Genomic DNA, 25,732 nt, shown 5'->3' on the forward strand with positions numbered 1-25,732 from the left:
TGCCATTGTGCCTTTGCATGTACCCAGGCGTGCCACCTGGCATGTACCATGCTATGGACCTTGGCGTGCCCACGCATGCACCTTGCCGTGTTTGCTTGCTCTCACGTTTTTGTACTGAATGTTTTCCTGAAGTTGTCTTAATGAAGATACCTTGAACTTACGTCTTGTCTTTCTTCCTGCTCATCCTTGTCGTCAGACACTCGTACCTAGTGTCTACCTGAGCCGGCCGTCTGGTGCCAGCAGTCGTGGTGGCTCACCCCCTTGGTCTTGCCCCTGACACTCCCTGTATAGGGGGTGGTTCCTCACAAGGTCAGCTCGCCCTAGGTGGGTGGGTGCCACGACCCAGAGGGTCCATTCTAAAGAAAAACGACTCCGCATAAGCTGACGCTCGTCACAGGGGTTAATTATATATGGAGCATCTTATGGGACCAATTATATATGGAACATCTTATTGGACCAATTATATATGCTAACAGCTGTTTGTTGCAACCCCCAGCTGTCAGTTTTTCCTGGCTGGTTATTAAATATACAGTGGAACCCACACCATTTTTTTCTATTACTTATTTAGAGATCAGGCGCTGGTTGATGAATATTCCCATCAGTCTCACCTGCTCTCAATGTTATTAGAAGGAGGTGTAGGCTGATGGGAATAATAGTACCATCAGCCGATGCCAGTGACCGGAGGTAAACTTGTTACCTCTGATCACAGCTGAGGGCTCACGCAGTCATTTGATAGCATGGGAACTGTGACTCTTTCACTGGTGGTAATGATTTTACTGTCGATCAGACACAGTGTTTGCACATGCATCCCACTGCCAAATTAACAAATTCACAGTATTAAACCTGTCTGTCACTAACATTTCATCTGAGCAATGGGATGTATTGCCTTTAGGTTTGAGTTTTGTTCCCTCCAAGCAAGCCAAATAGTTCAGCACGTTATTGGACATCAACAAATTTATGAGATTGTTTACTGTCAAAAGACAATTCCTGTGTACTAGCAATTCGAACAGTCAAAATTCTGCGATTTCTACTAACTGTAATGACAACACTCATCATCCTGCTCCATCGACATCTATTTTCAACTTTTCTGAGCAATGTGCTGCTACCACTCTGACAGATCTCATGTCAGAACAGGATGAATATAATAAATTGCCTGTATTTAAAACTGCAAACCTTTAATTTTATCTTATACAATTACGCACTCACATCATGGATGAATTCCAACATATTATGGAACGAAATCTCATCAAGTTATTGACTACTCAGAGACATTGTTCATGCAATATCACAAAAAAACAAAAAGTGGCTATTAACCAAACCAAAAACAATTCCAATATCATCATCTGCCAATCGGGCAAGGGAGGTTCCATAGTCATCTTGGATAGCAAGCTATACCACATATTGGTTAACGCTCTTTTGACTGATGTGATAACACATAAAAAGGCTGCTACTGATACCACTCACCATTTTACAATTGAACTAACAAGTCTGTTGCAATTGTCACTGGTTTACCACAAAAGTGTGGAGCCAGAAATCCGCAGCATCTGATTAATCCTACTCTGGCACTGAGAAGAAGCACTTCTCCATCATATTAAATGTGTTTATTTCTTCTGGCAGAACAGGGGTTAATCGGCCATGTTGGAAATTCCTGTGTTCAGCTGTGCTTGGTTAGCCACTCATTTTCCCTTTATAATCTGGGCTTTGTTACTAATCCTCATCAGAGGTTGCTTTATTGCTGCATGGCTAACGGAGGCAAAGGATTTGGTATGAGAAGGAGAGTTGGAGGACTTATTAGTGACAGTCGCTTGGTTTGTATCCATGATAATTTCTTATCGTTCTCTGTTTTGCTTTTTCCCCTTCTTGCACACCCCAGTGAATTCCTGTTATGGGTGAGTGAATATGTGAGTAAATATTTTGTATGTCTGGAGTTTTCTATGCAAATTGCCTCTTCAGAGAGAAAGAGGACTTGAACTCTATAGCGCCACCTGTCAGTGCAAAGTATGAGAACTGATTTGGCTAGGTGAGAGGCTCTGGACTGAGGTCTAAGGGGTAAGGTTTCTCCTTGTGGAGAGTGACATACCAGCTCTGGCTTGTCAAGGTAAGGAGGCTTATAAGCCGTGCAATGCTCCTCTGGGAAATTTAATATGCAAATTGCCTCTTCAGAGAGAAAGAGGACTTGAACACTATAGTGCCACCTGTTGGTAGTAGCGATCTACAAGTCAAAATCAACCCTTTAACGAGTCTTGTAATATGACTTAGGATAAAAGCAAAATCAGAATCTCCATTTGCAGACACGGTGTTTCGGACTACTGGCCCTCATCAGTGCAGAGTATGAGAACTGATTTGGCTAGGTGAGAGGCTCCGGACTGAGGTCTAAGGGGTAAGGTTTCTCCTTGTGGAGAATGACATACCAGCTCTGGCTTGTTAAGGTAAGGAGGCTTTTTCGCTGTGGAGTTTTCTGTTAACCCTTGTCTGTGTTGCCCTGTTTGTCGGGTTGTTGTACTGCGGTGCACAAAAGTGCCCCCTCTTCCCTGGGTGGGGGAAGAGAACAGACAGAGGGCTTACTTAGGAGATAAGGCAAGGGTGGAGGCCTTGGCATCTTTGTCATCTGATGCATCTCGGGGAGCAGGGCGAGCTAGGTCATCCCCTATTGTTAAGGACAGGGAAAGAGCCCCTGATCCCGGATCACCTGACAGCTGTGTCGTGACAGCAATCTGGTGTATCTGTAAGAGGGTGGCAGGTCCCCTCAATTTCTCCCTCCTCTTCTTTCATGTGACCCCCTGTGCACTTTATGTACCGTAATGTAATGTATGTGTTTATGTATTAATTGCACTGTTTGTTTAACACTGTAGTATGAGCTATACATGGTATTGTGACTTGCAGCCTCAAGGGAGAGGAAGCTGATGCTTCCTGGTCAGAAAGCCCGGGTACATTGGCCAGGGCACATTTGTGCTACAGTAGGGGCACTGCCAGACTCCCAGATGGGAGAGATCTGTTGCCCTTGATGAAAGATTCATGCGGACTGAAGGATTACAAGACAGGCCCCCAGGACTTTGGAAGGGCCTTCGCTAAAGGGGTCTCAGGCACCCAGATGCCAACAATTGGATTACTGCGAACTTCGGCTACTAGGGTCGTTGCGGTACGTCCACAGCAAGTGTCAGGGAGAGAGCAGGAAACCAGTGTTGAAATTGTCTTTTTGTTCATCCTTCATCATTGTTCTAATAAAGTTATTTTTCCCTTTTGAAGAACAGCTACATTCCGGGACTGCTGTGACTGGAGAAAGAGAAGGTAATCTGTGGAAAAAAAGCTGTGTTGGTCCTGACTATCTATGTGTAAGAGGAGGAGCAGAGGCAGAGTCAGTGGTGTCCAGTGCCCTTTAAGGCCGGAACTATCGAGGATGTCACCACTGTGGCCAGGGGAGGATTCTTCTGGGAGGGAAGGACCGTCACGCTGGACAGCAGGGGGCATGGGATGTATAAAGAGGACTGAGTGCGGGAACAAGGGAGACTTTGCGGGAAAGTGACAGGAGAAGGTTAACTCCATCTCTGCTTCTCCTGCTGGCAACCCCACATCACCCTTCCCACAGAGTGCTGACCCCACAAATACACTCCTGCCTGTGGTGACTGATAATTTGACTTTCTGCGTTTCTAGAGGCTATCCCAGAGGACCGTCCACTATCACGGTCTGTGAGCCGACACACGGCTCGCGCTCGGCACTATCACTGAAGAATCCACACAAAGGACTGTTTCTTCAACCCAGTGTACCCAAGCAAGCCAGGACTGGATACATCAGCATTGTTGGAAGACAGTGCTTCTTGTTCCTCCGTACCAGAGCCAGAGACTTTGTTCATGATTTGCGACACTGTCGGGAGATTTTCCAGCCTTTCCCCTGCAAGGACTGTAAGCAATAAGTTACCCCATTTTTTGCATATCTTTCTATCATGCATATTAGTTGTACTTAATAACTGTAGTTGATGGTGTTAGTCTCCCTGCGTGGAGTATTCCTTGTTTAACTTCCCATACAGTAAATCTTTGTTAAATGCAGTGGAGAGCCGGAGGCAGAGAAGGGGTTAACAATCTATCTTCCTTTACATAAGCACAAAGAATCGGGGGTAATCATTGACCGTTTGCTCAGTGGACGCTTTCTATGTACTATGCCTTTAAAGAACTCGCCTTAACTACCCCCAAGGTTGCCCTTGTTTCATATCCAAAGGATGTTTATCGACCAAGAAGAAAGATTTAATAACCTAGTTCCCCAATCTTTCCATGCTTTGTCCAGTATTCCCCACAGGATAGTGATGGAAGCCAATTCCAACAATCTACATAAATATGGTGGTTTCTCTGTTACATTTAATGATTTTGTGTTACAAGTGGTGACTTTTCTAATGAGAAACAATTTCTTCTCATTTGACAGTAATTTTTATTTTCAAGTACTAGGCTGCCCTGTGGGTGTTAGTTTTCTTCCATCCTTGACTAATTTATAGATGTCATGGTGGGAAGAAACGGTCTTATACCTGTCATCCAATCCTTTCCATTCTTCTATCATTTGGTTCGGCAGGTATTTTGAAGATTTGATATTCATTGTTCCTGAAAACTTGAATTTGTCAGATAAATTGAATTTTGTTGCATTTCTCAACGATAATGATTTAAATCTTAGGTTCATTGCAGAATTCCCAGATACAGACTCGATTTGTTGATGTGTTCCTTTGTGGCCAGCCAGAGAGCAGCATTATTAGCACTAAGCTATACTGTAAACTCACTGATGGTAACTCAATCCTGCATGCCTGCAGTTACCACCCAAGGCATGTAACTAAACATCTCCCCGTAGGTGAGTTTATCAGAGCCAGACGAGCCTGTTCCAATAATAATTATTTTAAACAAGAATGCCATACCTTCATAAGCAGACTCTCACAGAAGGGTTAACTACAGAAAATTACCCAATACCCATAAATCAAAGTAGGTGTTATGGACTGAACTTCTGTAGTGCAGTGATATTGCAATCACTAGGGGCAGCACTGGCAGGTAGCATAGTCAGGGATAGCTAGAGGTCGTTATCAGAAGCAGCAATGTCATTTGAAGGAATAAGCATCAACCGTAGTCAGGGAAGCCAGAGGTTGATATCAGGAGCAGAAATGTCGTTTGAAGAAACAGCAGGTGGAAAGAAGCTTGACTAGAGGCTGGTAGCTCAATAATCACACAAGGAAAGAGAACAAGGCCAGGTTTAAATAGGGTGTGCAATAAGGATGAGCCAATCAGGAACTCAGGGTGGTGACCAACAGGAATTCAGCATGGAGACAATCAGCAACAACATAGGTACAAGTATTTGGATTAGCACGGAACTGTCCAGCGAGCTGAATAGGGAAGAGCTGCCGTCTGGTGCACAGAAGCTGCTAGCTTTGAATCCTGACAGTACTCCCCTCTTTCCAGGATTGCCTCTGGACATCTCAGGTATTGGCTTCTCTGGATGTCTCAGATGAAAAGCTCTTGTAAGTCTGGGTGCATGGACATTGCCCTCTGGCTCCCATGAATTATCTTCTGGTCCATAACCCCATATTGCACCAAATATTGTAGTATCGCTCTAAATTTTGTAGAGTCCAGAATATCATCTACGATGTACTCGTCTTCACCATGGACTTTTTATGGTGGAGGAGGTGGCTGAGTTATTCCTGGAAATGGGTTCATACTGAATGGCATGAGCAAGGACACATGGAACACAGAGTGAATTTTAAGGCTGCTAGGAAGTTTTAATCGGAAAGCAACTGGGTTAATTTGTGCAGCAATTTGAAAAGGTCCTATGAATTTTTTAGCCAATTTAGAAAACGGTACGTTCGTTTTCAGATTTTTGGGTAGAAAGTCAAACCTTGTCACCGACCTGTAGGGTAGGAGGAGCTTTGCAATGTTTACCTGCTGTTTCTTTGTAATTTTCTTGGGCCTTTTGTAACATCTCAGTTAGTTCTTTTGGAGCTTTCTGGAACTCTGTAAGTCTGTTTGTAACAGCAGGAACCGAAGCATTAAATAGAAGATTATAAATAAATACAGGATGCAAGCCATAGCTAACAAAAAATGGACCTTGGGATGTAGAACTATGTTTGGAGTTATTATAGACAAATTCTGCTGTTGGTAAATATCCACCCAGTCCTCTTTTAGGTAAGAAATAACAGCATAGGTATTGTTCAAGGGTTTGGTTAGTTCTTTTAGTCTGGTCAATGGATTGTGGTTGGAAGGCTGCAGACAAATTTACAGTAATTCCTAACACTGTGCAGAAGGTTTTCCAAAATCGTGATGTAAACTGAGCACCTCAGAAATGAAATTCTCAGGAATTCCAAGCAACCTAAATATGTCATTGACCACTAATTCTGTGGTTTGTTCAGAGATAGGATTTCCTTTAGTTGGAATAAAATGGGCCACTTTTGTGAGCCAATCCACCACAACAAGAGTAAGGCCGCGGTCACACTAACCGAGGCAAAATACGGTCAGTATTTTACATGCGTAATACGGATGAATGACCCCTAAACAGTGCTCCGTATGTCATCCGTAATCAAGGTGTGGTCGCGTACATTGCGCATCTAAGCATCCGTATGTAATCCGCATGGCATCCGTATGGCGAGATTTTCTCGCCGCCTTGCAAAGTGGACATATAATGGAGCCCTAGGCCAGGGTTTCTAACATAAACGAAATAATAGATATAGACACATAGAATGCGTGTATATATATATATATTTATATATATGTGTGTGTATTCTATGTGTATATATCTATTCTTTCGTTTCTTTATTAAACCTGTCAGTGTGAGTTTACTGTATAGCGCACTGAATTGCCGGCTTTGCTAAAAGACACCGGGTGCGTATTTCTCGCAAGTCACATGTGTGGTCCGTGTGTAATCCATATTTTTTGCGCATTGGCGTACTACGGGCGTAGTACGCTGACAATCGCAGCATGCTGCGATTGGCACGGACTGTAGAATACGGATGAGAAATATACGGCTGGTGCGAGGGACCCCATAGAGAATCATTGGTCCGTGTCTAATGCGTGCTTTTAGCGCCTCTCACTCGGCCGTATTCCTCGCCAGTGTGACCCCGGCCTAACAGTTATTTCTTTTGTGGGCAGTAGGTCCACGATAAAATCCATTGAGATTGATCCCCAAGACCTAGTTGGAACTGGAAGAGGTTGAAGAAGCCCTAAAGGAGAAGATCATGGAGTCTTATTCCGTGCACATATTAAACAGGAAGAAACATATTTTCTCATATCCTTCCGACAATTAAGCTACTAAAAAGAACGAAGCAGTAGTTCTTGCATTTTCATTACTCCAGGATGTCCTACAAGTTTAGAATCATGGACAAGTTTGAGGACTTCAAGTAGAGCAGATTCGAGGACATATATTTGGTGGTTCTGCATCCATAATCCCTTCTTAAAATAAAGATCAATGTCTTTAGAAGAAGTCAGTTTGGTATCCCTCTTTAACCCCTTTACTCCCAAGGGTGGTTTGCACGTTAATGCCCGGGCCAATTTTTACAATTCTGACCACTGTCCCTTTATGAGGTAATAATTCAGGAACGCTTTCATGGATCCCGGTGATTCTGTCATTGTTTTCTCGTGACATATTGTACTTCCTTTTAGTGCTAAAATTTCATCCATATAACTTGCGTTTATTTGTGAGAAAAATGGAAATTTGGCAAAAATTTTGCAATTTTCCAACTTTGAGTTTTTATGCCCTTAACCCCTTCACTACCAAGGGTGGTTTGCACGTTAACTCCCGGGCCAATTTTTACAATTCTGACCACTGTCCCTTTATGAAGTAATAACTCTGAAACGCTTCCATGGATCCCGGTGATTCTGACATTGTTTTCTCGTGATATATTGTACTTCATGTTAGTGGTAAAATTTCATTCATATAACTTGCGTTTATTTGTGAGAAAAACGGAAATTTGTCGAAAATTTTGAAAATTTTGCAATTTTCCAACTTTGAATTTTTATGCCCTTAAATCACAGAGATATGGCACACAAAAAAGTTAATAGGTAACATTTGCCACATGTTTACTTTACATCAGCACAATTTTGGAACCAAAATTTTTATTTGTTAGTAAGATATAAGGGTTAAAAGTTGACCAGCGATCTCTCATTTTTGCAACACCATTTTATTTTTACAGACCACATCACATTTGAAGCCACTTTGAGGGGTCTATATGATAGAAAATACCCAAAAGTGACACCATTCTAAAAACTGCACCCCTTAAGGTGCTTAAAACCACATTCAAGGAGTTTATTAACCCTTCAGGTGCTTCACAGGAATTTTTTGAATATTTAAAAAAAATTAACATTTAACTTTTTTTCACAAAAAAAATTACTTCAGGTTCAATTTTTTTTATTTTACCAAGTGTAACAGGAGAAATTGGACTGCAAAAATTATTGTGCAATTTGTCCTGAGCACGCTGATACCTGATATGTGGGGGGGAACCACTGTTTCGGCGCATGGCAGAGCTCAGAAGGGAAGGAGCGCCGTTTGACTTTTTCAATGCAAAATTGGCTGGAATTCTGATCGGATGCCATGTCACGTTTGGAGAGCCCCTGATGTACCTAAACAGTGGAAACCCCCCATAAGTGACCCCATTTTGGAAACTAGACCCCCTAAGGAACTTATCTAGATATGTGGTGAGAACTTTGAACCCACAAGGGCTTCACAGAAGTTTATAATGTACAGCGGTACAATTAAAAAATCATATTTTTTCCACAAAATAATCTTTTCACCCCAAATTTTTATTTTCCCAAGGGTAACAGGACCCTAAAAATTATTGTGCAATTTGTCCTGAGTACGCTGATACCCCATATGTGGGTGTAAATGACTATTTGGGCACATGGCAGAGCTCCATTTGACTTTTTTGGCTGGAATTGAGATCGGACACCATGTCGCGTTTGGAAAGCCCCTGATGTACCAAACCAGTGGAAACCCCCAACAAATGACACCATTTTGGAAACTAGACCCCCCCAAGGAACTTATCTAGATGTGTGGTGAGAACTTTGAACCCCCAAGTGCTTCACAGAAGTTTTAGCGCCCAGGCGTGAAAATAAAAAAAAATTTTTTTCCCACAAAAATGATATTTTTGCCCCAAAATTTTTATTTTCCTAAGGGCAACAGGAGAAATAGGACCCCAAAAGTTGTTTTGCAAATTGTCCTGAGTAGGCTGATACCCCATATGAGGGGGTAAAACACTGTTTGGGTGCATGGCAGAGCTTGGAAGGGAAGGAGCACCATTTGACTTTTTCAGCGCAGAATTGGCTGGAATTGAGATCAGACGCCATGTTGCGTTTGGAGAGCACCTGATGTGCGCAAATAGTGGAAACCCCCAATTCTAACCCTAACCCTAACCCTAGCCCTAACCCTAACCCTAATGGGAAAATGGAAATAAATACATTTTTTTAATTTTATTATTTTTCCCTAACTAAGGGGGTGATAACGGGGGGTTTGATTTACTATTTATGGCGGTTTTTATGTTTGGCGGCTGTCGCATGCTAAAAGACGCTTTTTATTGTAAAAATAGTTTTTGCATCACCACATATTGAGAGCTATAATTTTTCCATATTTTGACCCACCGAGTCATGTGAGGTCTTATTTTTTGCGGGACGAGTTGACGCTTTTATTGGTATCATGTTCGGGCATGTGACATTTTTTGATCGCTTTTTATTTCGTTTTTTGGGACGCAGAATTTACAAAAACCAGCGTTTCATGAATTTCTTTTGGGTGGTGCGTTTACGCCGTTCCGGGTGCGGTAAAATTTATAATGCGGTTTTATTCTTCGGGTCAGTACGGTTACAGCGATACCTCATTTAGGTCTTTTTTTATGTTTTGGCGCTTTTATGCAATGAAAACAATTTTATATAAAAAATAATTATTTTTGCATCACTTTATTCTGCGAGATATAACTTTTTTATTTTTTCACTGATGATGCTGTATGGCGGCTCGTTTTTTGCGGGACAAGATGATGTTTTCAGCGGTACCATGGATATTTATATGCGTCTTTTTGATCGCGTGTTATTGAACTTTTTGTTCGGCGGTATGATAATAAATCATTATTTTTTGCTTCGTTTTTTATTTTTATTTTTTAAGGGGTTCGCTTAAGGGGTTAACTATTGGGACAGTTTTATAGGGCGGGTCATTACGGACGCGGCGATACCAAATATGTGTACTTTTATTGTTTGTTTTCTTTTATTTCCAAAAAATGAATTTATTGGGGAATATTTTTTTTTTTTTTTATTTATTTAGCGATTTTTTTTTAATTATTTTTACACTTTTTTTTTTTTTTTTTACTTTATTACAATGTCCCAGGGGGGACATAACTCTCCTGTGACAGATCGCTGATCTGTCACATCACAGATCACTGTGACAGATCAGCGATCTTTCACAGGCACTGCACAGGCTTCCTCATGCCTGCGCTTTGCAGGCACTGAGGAAGCCAGCTTCCTGCAGGCCCCCGGAGGTCCCCGTCACCATATTGGATACGGGGACCTGCAGGAAAGGAGCCCCCCGCAGCAGCGCTGCACATTGCGCTGCCGTGGGGGGCTCTTGGGGGGCTCAGGGAAGCACGGAGGGAGCCCCCTCCCTGCCGATGCTTCCCTTTAACCCCTGGTACACCGCGATCGTGCTTGATCGCGGTGTGCAAGGGGTTAACGTGTCGGGGTCGGTCCGTGACCGCCCCTGACATATTGTGCCGGGTGTCAGCTATGATAATTAGCTGACACTCGGCCGCGATCAGCGGCGCTCACCACGTGGGCGCCGCTGATCGCGGTGACGTAATATTCCGTCCATGGTAATTAGGTCCATGGTCACATGGACGGAATATTACGTCAATTGTAGGTAAGGGGTTAAATCACAGAGATACGGCACACAAAAAACTTAATAAGTAACATTTCCCACATGTTTACTTTACATCAGCACAATTTTGGAACCAAATTTTTTTTGCTAGGAAGTTATAAGGGTTCAAAGTTGACCAGCGATTTGTCATTTTTACAACACCATTTTATTTTTAGGGACCACATCACATTTGAAGTCACTTTGAGGGGTCTATATGATTAAAAAATACCCAAAAGTGACACCATTCTAAAAACTGCACCCCTCATGGTGCTCAAAACCACATTCAAGAAGTTTTTTAACCCTTCAGGTGCTTCACAGGAATTTTTTGAATGTTTAAAAAAATAAACATTTAACTTTTTTTCACAAAAAAAATTATTTCAGGTCCAATTTTTTTATTTTACCAAGGGTAACAGGAGAAATTTGACTGCAAAAGTTATTGTGCAATTTGTCCTGAGTACGCTGATACCTGATATGTGGGGGTGGACCACTGTGGCAGAGCTCGAAAGGGAAGGAGCGCTGTTTGACTTTTTCAACGCAAAATTTGCTGATCGGGTGCCATGTCACGTTTGGAGAGCCCCTGATGTGCCTAAATAGTGGAAACTCCCCACAAATGACCCCATTTTGTAAACTAGACCCCCCAAGGAACTTATCTAGATGTGTGGTGAGAACTTTGAACCCCCAAGGACTTTACAGAAGTTTATAACATACAGTCGTACAATTAAAAAATCATATTTTTTCCAAAAAAAATGATCTTTTCACCCCCAATTTTTATTTTTCCAAGGGAAACAGGACACCAAAAGCTTTTGTGCAATTTGTCATGAGTACGCTGATACCCCATATGTGGGGTTAAACCACTATTTGGGCGCATGGCAGAGCTCGGAAGCGAAGCAGCGCCATTTGACTTTTTTGGCTGGAGTTGAGATCAGATGCCATGTTGCGTTTGGAGAGCCCCTGATGTGCCCAAACAGTGGAAACCCCCCAATTCTAACTCCAACTCACCCATAACCCTAATCTCAGCCCTAGACCTTACCCTAACCCTAACCCAAGCCCTAACCCTAGCCCTAGCGGGAAAATGGAAATAAATACATTTTTTAAATTTTATTACTTTTCCCCTACTAAGGGGGTGATAAAGGGGGGTTTGATTTACTATTTATAGCGGGTTTTTATGTTTGGCAGCTGTCATACTTTAAAAGACGCTTTTTATTGTAAAAATAGTTTTGCATCACCACATTTTGAGAGTTATAATTTTTCCGTATTTTGACCCACCGAGTCATGTGAGGTCTTATTTTTTGTGGGACGAGTTGATGTTTTTATTGGTACTATTTTCGGTCATGTGACTTTTCTTATCGCTTTTTATTCCGATTTTTGGGACGCAGAATGAACAATAAACAGCATTTCATGAATTTCTTTTGGGTGGGGCGTTTACACCATTCTGCGTGTGGTAAAATTGATAAAGCGGTTTTATTATTCGGGTCAGTACGATTACAGCGATACCTTATTTGTGTTTTTTTATGTTTTGGCGCTTTTATATAATAAAACCAATTTTATATAGAAAAAATATTATTTTTGCATCGCTTTATTCTGTGAGCTATAACTTTTTTATGTTTTCGCTAATGACGCTGTGTGGCAGCTCATTCTTTGCGGGACAAGATGATGTTTTCAGCGGTACCATGGTTATTTATATACGTCTTTTTGATCGCGTGCTATTGCACTTTTTGTTCGGCGGTATGATGATAAAGCATTGTTTTTTTGCTTTTTTTTTTAAAGGGGTTCATTAAAGGGGTTAACTAGTGGGACAGTTTTATAGAAAAAAAAAGAATTTATTAGGGATTTTTTTTTTTTTTGTTTGTTTTAAATTTATCTTTACAAGTGTGTTTTCTTTTTCAACTTTATTATATTGTCCCAGGGGGACAGCACTGTCTTGTGTCAGATCACTGATCTGACACTTAGAACAGCGCTGTGTCAGATCGGCGATCTGACAGGCGCTGCAGCAAGGTTTCTCATGCCTGCTTTCAGCAGGCAGTGAGGAAGCCACCTCCCTGGAGGAGGGAGGACGACACTCAGAGTGACGCAGCACATCGCATAGCTCCAGGGGTCTTAGGGTCTCAGGGAAGCACGGAGGGAGCCACCTCCCTGCGCGCTTCTCTCCTATTCCACCGGTACACTGTGATCATGTTTAATCGCAGTGTGCCAGGGGTTAATGTGCTGGGGGTGGTCCGTGACTGCCCCTGACACATAGTGCCGGGTGTCAGCTGTGATAATCAACTGACACCCGGCCACGATCAGCAGCGCTACCCCCGTGAGCGCCGCTGATCCCGTGTGACATAATATTCCATCCTTGGGACTTAGGTCCCAGGTCACATGGTCGGAATATTATGTCCAATGTAGAAAAGGGGTTAATTTTCGTCAAAAATTCTCTGGAGTCCAGTATTCCAAAAAAAAATTTTTGGACGTAGAATGGTACAGTCAGTGCTAGACCTCTCCTGAGGTTCAAGTTCAGCAAATATCCTGGATAGAGCATAAGCCTTGCCATTTCTTGAACCAGGCCAATAACCAATTATGAAATTAAACCGGGACAAAAATAAGGCCCAACATGCTTGTCTTGCAGACAACCTTTTAGCTGTATGGATAAGTTCAAATTTTTTTGTGGTCAGTAAGAATAGTCACAGGATGATTGGCTCCTTCCTAAAGATGTTTCCATTTGGAGAAGGCAACTTTAATGGTTAACAGTTCCTTATTTCCAATGTCATAGTTCTTTTCTGCAGCTGACATGGTATGAGAAAGAAATGCACATGGATGAAGCTGCATTTTGTCTCCAACTCGCTGTGATAAAACGACTCCCATCTCAGAGTCTGAGGCCTCTACTTTGACAACAAATGGCAGTTCAGGATTTGGATGGACAAGTAAAGGAGCAGAAGTAAAAAGTGTCTTTAGTTTGTCAAATGCCACTTGTGTCACTGGAAACCAAAAAAATACTTTTCTTTGTGAGTAAAGTAACTGGTAAACTTATTTTTGAAAATAAATTCTTCTGTAGAAATTTGCAAATTCTATAAAGCCCTGAACATCTATTAAATTTCTTAGGGTAGGCCAGTCAACTACCTCTCTGATTTTACTGGGATCCATGCTCATACCTTCTGAGATGATGATATATCATAGAAATTGAGTTCTGGTTTGTTTGAATTCACATTTTTCAAGTTTGATATAGAGATGGCTTTCCTGTAGACATTCCAGGACTAACTGGACATGTCTGCGATGCTCCTCCAAGGTATCTGAAAATATAAGAATGTCCTCGAGAAAAACAACAACAAATCGAACCAAAAAAATCTTGAAAAACATCATTGATGAAGTGCTGAAAGGTGACAGGGGTATTGCTAAGGCCAAAAGGCATAACCAGTTGTTCAAACTGTCCGCATCTAGTTCTAAAGGTGGTTTTCCACTCATCTCCTGTACAAATTTGTATGAGATTATAAGCCCTCTTAGATCGAGCTTGGTAAAAATTCTGGCAGAACGCAGTCTCTCCAGCAACTCAGGAATTAAGGGGAAGTAGTAGCAATTTTTAATGGTAATCGTATTTATTTCTCTATAATCAATACGTGACAGCACAGTTGAGTCCTTCTTGTCTACAAAAAACAAGGGTGCTCATGTTGGCGAAGAAAGTTGAATAAAGCCTTTCTTTAAATTTTCATCTAGGTATTCCTTTAGTACTTTTAATTCTGGCTCCGAAAGATTGTAAATGGAAAGGACGTTCTGTGGCACCCCAGGAGTCCAGTTGCCACAATGGCCTTGCCTCCCTCCAGGGGGGAGTGATGTCATGCCTGGGAGCAAAGAAGGAATTCCCTTGTCGGGTACTTCTAGCATACAACACAGTTCCTGCTCCAGGCCGGGGGAGCTCTAAACCCGACTTCAGGGGAGCTGCTCTCTCTGATCAGGAGGAGGAAGTTAGTGGGAGATAGAGCCTGAACAAGGTTGAGAGAGGACATGTGGAGAGGAGCTGGGGATAGGAGCTCCATCTGAGCTCAACCCAGGCTCGCGCGCCAGTGACCGAGGCTGTGTGGGTACTAAATCCCCAGCAGCAGAATCCGGAGGGCAGAAGATCGCAGACTCTCTGTTCCCAACTAATACTCGACGACACAGCAGCATATGTGAGGCAGAGACGCCAGGCAGGAGTGACCCCTTAAGCAGGCTACTGCTGACTGTCATGCGAGTGGAGTCCTACCTAAGCATCAGACAGAAAGAGGGACTTGAATAGAGTTTATAGCAGCAAGTACCTCAGAGAACAGCGCTATAAAGGAAGCCTCACAACCCAGCTGACAAAGGAAATTCCCAAATTGCTTCCAGGCTGACCGGCTCTAGAACCATCTGTAACCTGAGCCCTGGACTGTACCTGCACTGCTCAGTAAAAGTTAAAGGAAACTGCACCCTGCTGTGTCCTCTGAATCATTCTAGCACCACACTCACCACCAACATCACCTCTAATATTCTAACTGCCCTGGGATACAGCTCTACCCGTGGAGAGCTTAACCATGTCTGCTGAGCAATCATCATCCCAGAGGAACTGCATTGCAGCATCGGTCCCCTGACCGAATACTATAGGGGGTGTTACAAACACTTTATTACAAACTTTATTTTTACCTTATTCACTACACCGTTTTTGTTGGATTCCCAGGGCCACGGACCGGGTCACTGCTGCTGTGACACTGCCCCTTTAAGAAGCGGCCCGGTACCGAGTATCCCCCACTGCCCTGGCGGGTGATCCTTTTTGGCGTCACGAACATGATGCGTACCCCGTTATTCCCGGGTACTGTGTGCCGTAGACTTTGTTGGAACTGGGTGAATTGCCGCCATTACAGCGCGTGGGAGGCAGGGGGGCATGCCATCATGGGCAGAGCCTGAGAGAGAGCATGAAAAGAGAAGTGCTGCACATGCTCAGACATCAGCTGGTGGAGAACAAGGAGCTTAGGCCTGGAATCCTGGCACGCACAGTTCATTCCGGCGACAGCACAACAGATTGGTAAGCCAGCGGAAGCTCAGCACAGCACAGGGGAAATCTAGCGGCGGATGCAGCCACAGCCCCCATAGTGCCGCAAGATTCAGTGGCAGGCATAGCTGCAGCCCCCATAGTACAGCAGAATCCGGCGGCCGACGCACCTGCAGCCCCCAGAGCGCAGAAAGATCTGGCAACAGTCGCTGCAGTCCCTATAATGCTGCTATCAATGCCATATATACCGGGAGCTGCCTGGCTACCACAGCACTCAGAGGTGTCACATACCCTGAGCATTTTTAAGGAGAGACTGTGTAGTTTGACGTGTACCCCCCTTCTGAAAGCCAAAAAGTAAGAATTTTAATTGGACAGTTAACTGGTGCGACTCAAAGAGAAGTAAAGTCCTTGCAGGACAATGATAAAGGAACTGTTAAGCAGATCCATGCCAAGCTGAAGGGCACCTTTGACACCTGCCCTGCAGCAGAAATAAAAATGAGGTTCTTTGGGTGCAAACAAAGGGTGCAGGACAGCATACGGGACTATGCCCTTAATCTTCAGGAGGCACTGTGGGCCATAAAGCAGATTGACCCAGACAGCGTGCATGATGGAGACAGATTTTTAAAGCAGCAATTTATTGAGGGACTCATGTCCAGCACCCACAGGACACATCTGCGCATCATGGCCCTACAAAAGCCTGACCTGAAATTTGCAGATTTTAAAGATAGGCCTATCCGGGTGCTGCACAAACCAAATGTCAGCCGCCCAGTGCCCCTTAGGCACCCAGCAATTACATACCACCAAGAGGCAGCATCCTTCTTTCAGACCCTCGTTGAGGCCGACACACACAGACCTTGGATAATGATCCATCTGCAGAACTACGTCTTCAGGTCCAGGAGCTGACCAAAAGTGTGGCTGCAATAGCCAAAACCATGCAGTCCATGCAAGTGCCCCCGAAGGAGAAGATCCAGTTGGCTTCCAGTCCAGAAGACATCACATGGCGACGACGGAAGAGGATCCCACCGACCAGAGAGAGAGAACGACCGCTACGACCAGGATGGACATCCCATCTGCCGCCGCTGCAGCAAAGCAGGGCACATAACAAGATTCTGCAATTTAAACGAGCAACCCCTGGGGCAGAGGGCCAACCCCAAGGAGTAAGATGACCAGGCCCAAAAAGCTATCGAGCCAAGTACGTCGGAGGACGACCGGTCCTCCCAGTTGTCATTGACGGCATCCCAATGAATGCTTTACTGGACACCAGCTCTCAGGTGACGACTATGCCATATATTCTTTACAAACTGTCCTGGTCTGACTCTGATATTACTTGCAGTCCAGATAATGAGCTGACAGTAGTCGCCAGCAATGGTCAGCCTTTGCCACAAGTGGGGTATAAGGAGCTGACCATTAAGGTGGGGCGTGTAGAATTAAAAGCCCAAGGCCTGATAATTGTAGACATTAATCGACAAGAATGTAACCCAATAATGACCTTAGGTACTAATGTGATAGAAAATTGCCTTGCCGAGGTTATTGTTTTGTTGCAACAGGTAGCTGAAACTGCTAGTTCCAGTGAGCAACGGGTCCTGTAAAAGGAGATCAAGGCCCTGATGCAAAGACAACAGGTAGAGCCATCTGGTGGAGAAGTTAGCAGTGTCAGTGAGTGATTCATTCCCCATTGCAATACCCCCAAGGAGTGAAATGCTAATTTGGTCTCGGGCAGCCATAGGCCTCAGGGGAAGAGATTACCAGGCCCTGGTAGAACCAGTGTACTCTGATAGTAGGCCCACTGTCCTGACAGCCAGAGGGGTAATCGATGTCCGCAAGGGGAGGGTACCTGTGCGCATCTTAAATTGTGGAGAGCAGGAGGTCAAACTACCCCGGTAAGCTACTGTTGCTAAGCTGTTCACTGTCAATAACAATGCAATCCAGACAGCAGAACCCTTGGTCTCGTCCGACCAGGCGGAGGACAATGGCTCTGCAGAATAGCTAGAGGATTGGTGTCAGAAGCTGCACGTAGACACTGACTTCACCCCTTCACACCAAAGGAATGGGGTTTACCGGGTGGTTCAAGGGTTTAAACGGGTATTCAGCAAACACCCTTTAGACTTTGGGCAGGTAAAAAGGGGCCAACATCATATGCCTAATGGAAATCATCCGCCCTTAAAGAGAGGTACCGGCCTGTACTGCACAACTGACACGCAGCCAGCACTGCTATCTTGTGTGGTGACTGGGGTGCGTGATCTCGCCTTAAACCTCAGGGCAATTCTTTTGTGGCAGCAGCGCTGTCTTGTGTGGTGACTGAGGTGCGTAATCTCGCCTTAAACCTCAGGGCAATTTTTTGTGGCAGCACCGCTGTCTTGTGTGGTGACTGGGGTGCATAATCTCACCTTAAACCTCAGGGAAATTTTTTGTGGCAGCACCGCTGTCTTGTGTGGTGACTGGGGTGCGTAATCTCGCCTTAAACCTCAGGGAAATTTTTTTGTGCCATTGTGGTGCGGTTTGTAAAACACAGAGCAGTACTAGGCTGTAGTGCTACTGTCATGATCACGCGCGACTGGACACACCGCCTCCAGCAGGGCAAATTTATATGACACGCGTGACCCTGGATACACCGCCTCCAGCAGGGCGAATTTAAATAATAAAATGTGCAGCCGGATACACTGCCTCCACCAGGCGAATTTCAGTAGTACGCGAAAGTCTGGATACACCGCCTCCAGGAGGGCAAATTTCAGAATATTGGGGAAAACCAGGAAAACAATTACAATGGTGGCCCTGCGATAGGGAACGGGGACGTGGAGACCTCCTGCACTCCCCTGAGTCAGTGTCTCAACACTCCTAACGATCCCTAGGCCGATTCCGCACCGGGCGCCGATCAGGATACCTACTATCCCTAGCTCGCCCTGCACCTATCCCTTTCTAGTGAAGTGGATGGTGCAGACACTAATCCCACCACTGCACTGAAAAACACATAAGGGAAAGTGACAAACAGGGAACACCACTTAGCTTTGCTCTGTTGCTAATGCTCCCAGCAACAGAGTCCAACACCTGAGTGCATCTTCCTCCGTCCTGTCCAACACCTGAGTGCAGCTTTACAGCAACAGCGTCCAGCACCCGAGTGCCGCCTTGGAGCAACAGAGTCCAGCACCTGAGTGCAGCTGTCCTGCAACAGAGTCCAGCACCTGAGAGCAACTTTCCAGCAACAGAGTCCAGCACCTGAGTGCAGCTTTCCAGCAACTGAGTGCAGCTCTACACCATAGCTGTCACTCCACCAAGCTTTGCAGGAACTCCTCACTGACATCATAGCTGCCACTCCACCAAGCTATGCAAGACCTCCTTACTGACACCATAGCTGCCACTCCAGGACTCTGACTGAGCTGCCCGGGACTCTCTCTCCTCCAGCTCCTTCCTTCACCCAGGATGGTTGAAAAAGACCAATAATATCACCAACAGTGAGTGAGCACAACTGACACACCTTTATTGAGCAATCACACCTGTTAGTGATTCCCGTGCAATAACACTAACCACCACTGGGGGCAAACTAGAACTAAAAACCAACTCCGAGCACACAGCTCAAGGAAAAAAAAAGGTTTGTGCATTTATCTGTCAGATCCAACCTGGATCATGACAGCTACCTTCCACAAAGCACTAACTGCTCCTTGTTCCCCAATATCTGCATCTGAACATCTGCAACTATGGCAGAAAAATCCAAAATTCCTAAAAAGGCTGTTGTGAAAGGACTGGGACATGGATGTGGATGTGGGGTTGTCATAGGTGCCCAACAAGGCACAGAGTCAGGGAAACCGAAGAAGGTTGATGCATCTAGGTTCCTGGCGAAATTTCCCGGTCTGGAACGTAAACGAGTCTGGAAGCAAGAAGAACAAGAGCAGCAGATACTGTCTTGGATGGCTGATAAGGCCTCAAAGAAATTTTCTAGCAGCACCCAATCATCCATGACAAAACAGTCTCCTGTCCACACAGAGAAAGCTGGGTCATCCTATTCTCAACCTGTTCCTACTTCATCATCCGTCAGGAGTCACAGGAAACATTTGACCCCAACCTTGGCCACTCCGAGGATCTACCCATACCAGACCTCTGCCCTTCCCTAATAACCTCCCTCTCCAACATCATGGAAGGAGAGCTTACTCATCTCCTTTCCAAATCACACCTCACCACCTGTGCACTTGACCCCATCCCTTCCCACCTGCTCCCCAACCTCACTAACATGCTCATCCCAGCCCTAACCCATCTCTTCAACTTATCGCTATCTTCTGGTACCTTCCCCTCTGCCTTCAAACATGCCACCATCACACCCATCCTTATAAAAACAAAACTTGACTCAACTGCTATGCCCAGCTATCGCCCCATATCGCTGATCCCGTTTGCTTCCCAACTCCTTGAACAGCATGTCCATGCTCAACTTTCCTCCCACCTCTCATCTAACTCCCTCCTTGACATCCTCCAATTTGGCTTCCGCCCCACCACTCCACTGAAACTGCCCTGACCAAAACTACTAATGATTTACTCACAGCCAAAGCTAACAGACAGTTCTCCATCCTCCTCCTTCTCGACCTGTCCTCTGCCTTCGACACAGTCAACCACTGCCTACTGCTACAGATTCTTTCTTCCCTTGGCATCAAAGACCTTGCCCTGTCCTGGATTGCCTCATACCTTTCTGACCACACATTCAGCATTTCCCACTCCCACACTACCTCCTCATCCCACCCTCTCTCTGGGCCCCTACTTTTTTCCATCTATACCCTTGGCCTAGGACAACTCATAAAGTCCCATGGCTTCCAGTACTACCTGTATGTGGACGACACTCAGATCTAGCTCTCTGGCTCAGATGTCACCTCTCTGCTGTCCAGAATCCCGGAGTGTCTTTCAGCCATCTCCTCCTTTTTCACCTCTTGCTTCCTAAAACTCAATGTAGACAAAACTGAACTCATTATCTTTCCTCATTCTCATGTATCTTCCCCACCCGATCTATCTATTATGGTAAATGGCATCTTGCTCTCTCCCACACCTGAAATCCACTGCCTCGGAGTAACTCTCGATGCTGCCCTGTGCTAGGGCTAGAGGAACGCACCAAATAATAAAATAATAGTAAGGTGCGTTCGCAGCCCGGGGTCCACCGTGCAGGGGTGGTAAACTGCTGCTTAGTAATGGCGGAAGTATAAAGCGGTGTACAAAAGGTCACACGTGGGTTAACGTCACCCAGTGTGAACAGAAGCGAACTCTGTTAACTCACAGAGCCCCGCTACCGCAGAACATAAATGCCGGAGCCTGTTTAGCTCACAGAGCCCGGCCACGGAGCGCACAGAAAGCAGTCACAGAACTCTGCCCCAAAGACATGGGGTCAGAGTCCCTCTAGACCTTCTGAGCGCGTGGCGTCGCACCTGCGGACGCCACTATAGACGCTGACTATGGAGTGTCGAGCACATGCACCGTGGACACTGATGCCTGTCTCAGACTCTGTCCTACCTACACCTAAGCCTGGACACTTAACAGGCTAGGCTGCACAACACATGCATACCAAGTTTAGGGGTTTCTTAAAGAGTCATTCACCAGAGACATTCATACATGCATATGACACTAACTCCTCATAGTCTCATAATGCAGCCTATACTAGCACATGGCCGAGCGGCCATGCAAACCTTTTATAGCCGCGTCCTTCCGGGACCTTCCTGACCTTTCTGATGGTCCAATCCGAGCTGGAGAAGGACCTGAGCATGTGACCTCTGCTCTCCAAAGAGAGATCGTCCCACAGGCATGCTAAGTGGACCGAAAGGAGGACTTAGTCCCTGGAGTAGCTCACTGCTGACCAGCATGCGTTGCTATAGCTGGGCCAGAGGTGGCAGCAGCAACCAAACCCACAGAGCTGGTTTGCGTAGAGCGCCGGGATTGATGAGTCTGCTGAGCAGGTTCATCTGCGGCCAAAGAGGAATGGGAGACTGCCAGATGCAAGGCTCGGGATTCCTGCTGTGCAGCGACAGGAACCCGACGCCTACCAGTACCCCCCTCCTAGGGCCCCCTCCCCTCTGAGCCTCGCTATGCTCAAATGCCGCAATAAGGAGCAGAGCATGGATGTGCTCCCAGGTCCGAGCCTATGGACCATGACCCTTCCAATCCACCAAATAAAACTTTTACCACGCACCACCCTGCATCTCACAATGGCATTGACCTCAAACTCATCCGAAGACAGGTTTGATGTCCCGGCAGATGACTCGGAGAACCGGGACATGTGCACAGGTTTAAGGAGGGACACGTGGAAGGTGTCAGAGATAACCAAGTGTGGTGGAAGGGCCAGACGATAGACCACCGAGCTAATCTGTTCGAGGACCTTAAAGGGATCAATGTAAAGAGGAGTGAACTTAGTGGACTTGACTCGCAGCCTGATGTTACGGGCGGAGAGACACACTAAGCCGCCAGGAGATAAGGTGGGAACAGGACGCCGATGTGCGTCCGCGGAGACCCTCATTCTCTCCTTAGAGGCCCGAATAGCATCCTGGTTGTGGTCCCAAATATCATGTGCCTCCACAGCACAGTCTGCCACCCTAGAGTCGGTGGATGACACGGGCATGGGCACAGGAACACGAGGATGTTGGCAGTAGTTAAGGAGGAATGGTGTCTGGCCGGTGGAATCGGCCACAGTGTTGTTCAAGGCGAACTCTGCCCACGGCAACCAGGATGCCCAGTCATCCTGCCTGGCCGAGACAAAATGTCAGAGATATGTGACCAGTGTCTGGTTGGCCCTCTCTACCAACTCGTTCGTCTCGGGATGATAGGCCGAGGAGAGATTCAGCTCAATACTGAGTAAGCGACAGAGCTCTCTCCAGAACCGAGATGCAAACTGGGGACCCCGGTCACTGACAATGTTGTCTGGCATGCCATGTAACCGAAAAACGTGTTTGATGAACAACACTGCTAGGCCACGTGCGGAAGGTAGCCGAGAGAGAGGCACCAAGTGCACCATTTAAGAAAAATGGTCGCTGACAACCAAAATAACTGTGCTGCCACTGGACTTGGGTAGACCCACCACAAAGTCCATGCCAACCATCTCCCACGGCCTATCCACCACCAGTAAGCGGTAAAGTAACCCAGCGGGTCGTTGCCAGGAGGGCTTATTCTTGGCGCAGGAGACGCACGCCTGAATATAGTGTTTGGCGTCACGAGCCATATGCGGCCACCAGTACGTCCTCACCAAAAGCTCATCCGTCCGCTTAGTACTAAAGGATTCAGACAGGCCGCTCCCTAGTATGGGCTTGTGGTCTGAGACAGCTCTTATGTGCACGTCACACAAGAGAGGGGTGGGGATATGAATCCTGTTCATATTAGACACTGTTCACATGTTCAGGTTTTTAATACATTAGATAGGGACTGCTTCGATAGGGGTTACCTTGACGTGGTGGAGCAGCTTGGTGTACATTTTTTTGCGCAAAAAAAGTATCGACTAAATACCCTGTATTTGTTATCCAGCACTTGCTGATTACTGCCATTTTTTATTGCAGAGTATTTTTGCAAATCTGTCATTCTGTGTTTTCCTGTTGTATCTCAGTTAGTGGGTGGTGTAAGCATTGTCTGATCGACGTGTTCACACTTGTGCATGTCACATGTGTGTTTTTAATCCGTTTTTTCCTTGCTTGGAGACCCCACCCCTCTCTTGTGTGACGTGCACATAAGAGCTGTCTCAGACCACAAGCCCATACTAGGGAGCGGCCTGTCTGAATCCTTTTCATATTAGACACTGTTCACATGTTCAGGTTTTTAATACATTAGATAGGGACTGCATCGATAGGGGTTACCTTAACGAGGTGGAGCAGCTTGGTGTACATTTTTTTGCGCAAAAAAAGTATCAACTAAATATCCTGTATTTGTTATCCAGCACTTGCTGATTACTGCCATTTTTTATTGCAGAGTATTTTTGCAAATCTGTCATTCTGTGTTTTCTTGCTGTATCTTACTAATGGCGGAAGTATAAAGTGGTGTACAAGAGGTCACACGTGGGTTAACGTCACCCAGTGTGAACAGAAGCGAACTCTGTTAACTCACAGAGCCCTGTTACCACAGAAAATAAATGCCGGAGCCTGTTTAGCTCACAGAGCCCAGCCACAGAGCGCACAGAAAGCGGTCACAGAACTCTGCCCCAAGGACACGGGGTCAGAGTCCCTCTAGACCTTCTGAGTGCGCAGCGTTGCACCTGTGGACGCCACTATAGACGCTGACTATGGAGTGTCGAGCACATGCACCGTGGACACTGATGCCTGTCTCAGACTCTGTCCTACCTACACCTAAGCCTGGGCGCTTAACAGGCTAGGCTGCACAACACATGAGTACCAAGGGTAGGGGTTTCTGCATACGACACTCACTCCTCATAGTCTGATAATACAGCTACCATGCGAACCTTTTATAGCTGTGTCCTTCCGGGACCTTCCTGACCTTTCTGATGGTCCAATCCGAGCTGGATAAGGACCAGCGCATGTGACCTCCAATGTCCAATGAGAGATCGTCCCACGGGCATGCTCAGTGGACTGAAAGTAGGACTTAGTCCCTGGAGTAGCTCGCTGTTGACCAGCATGCGTTGCTATAGCTGGGACAGAGGTGGCAGCAGCAACCAAACCCACAGAGCTGGTTTGAGCAGAGCGCCGGGACTGATAAGTCTGCTGAGCAGGTTCCTCTGCGGCCGAAGAGGAATGGGAGACTGCCGGATGCAAGGCTCAGGATTCCTGCTGTGCAGCGGCAGGAAACTGACACATTACACCCTGTCCTTCAAACTACACGTCCAAACTCTTGTCGTCTCCAACTCAAAAATATTTCCAGAATTCATCCCTTCCTCAGCCCGCAATCTACTAAAACTCTTGTACATGCCCTCATCATCTGCCGCCTTGACTACTGCAACACTCTCCTCTGTGGCCTCCCTGCTAACTCTATTGCACCACTCCAATCTGTCCTCAACTCTGCTGCCCGACTAATCCACCTCTCTCCTCGTTACTCCCCTGTCTCTCCCCTCTGCAAATCCCTCCACTGGCTCCCAATTCCCCAACGAATCCAGTTCAAACTACTAACACTGATCTACAAAGCCATCCACAACCTGTCCCCTCCCTATATCTCTGAACTAATCTCCCAATATCTTCCCTCATGTAATCTTCAATCCTCCCAAGACCTCCTGCTCTCCTCCACACTTATTCGTTCCTCACACAACCGCCTCCAAGATTTCTCCCGAATATCCCACATCCTCTGGAATTCCATGCCTCAACAAGTCTGATTATCCACCACCCTCGGATCCTTCAAACAGAACCTGAAAACCCATCTTTTCAGGAAAGCTTACAGCCTGCAATAACCATTCTGCCGCCTAACCACCGCCCGAGCTGCCGTCTCATCACCATCAGAGTTGCTGCACCCCCGACCTTCTGTTTCTTCCCCACTATCCCATAGAATGTAAGTCCACAAGGACAGTGATCTCTACCCTCTGCACCAGTCTGTCATTTTAAATTTGTTTACTGTTAACGATATCTATAACTTTGTAGGTAACCCCCCTTCTCATGTACAGCACCATGGACTCAATGGTGCTATATAAATAATAATAATAATCTGTTTGGGCCATTTCTGTTAGGGACGGCGCAACACACTAAATATAAATAATAGGAAGTGCGTTCACCGCCCGGGGTCCACCGTGCAGTAGGTGTAACAACCGCTGCTGAGTAATGGCAGACTCGCTATATGGCGGTATACTGCGCTCGGGTTAACCGTCACCCGAGGTGCGCAGAGCGGACTCTGTTAAACTCACAGAGGTGCTTTAGTATAAATAAAGCATAAACGTCGAGACTGTTAGCTTCACAGGTCTCAGCTGGCTTGCACACATGGTATATGGTCACAGGACACGGCCCAAGGCAGAGGTCGGCGTCCGTCTTG

The sequence above is a fragment of the Dendrobates tinctorius genome, unplaced genomic scaffold (genome assembly GCF_039654945.1).
Source record: "Dendrobates tinctorius isolate UK_male_01 unplaced genomic scaffold, ASM3965494v1 ptg000184l, whole genome shotgun sequence".
Taxonomy (NCBI): Eukaryota; Metazoa; Chordata; class Amphibia; order Anura; family Dendrobatidae; genus Dendrobates; species Dendrobates tinctorius.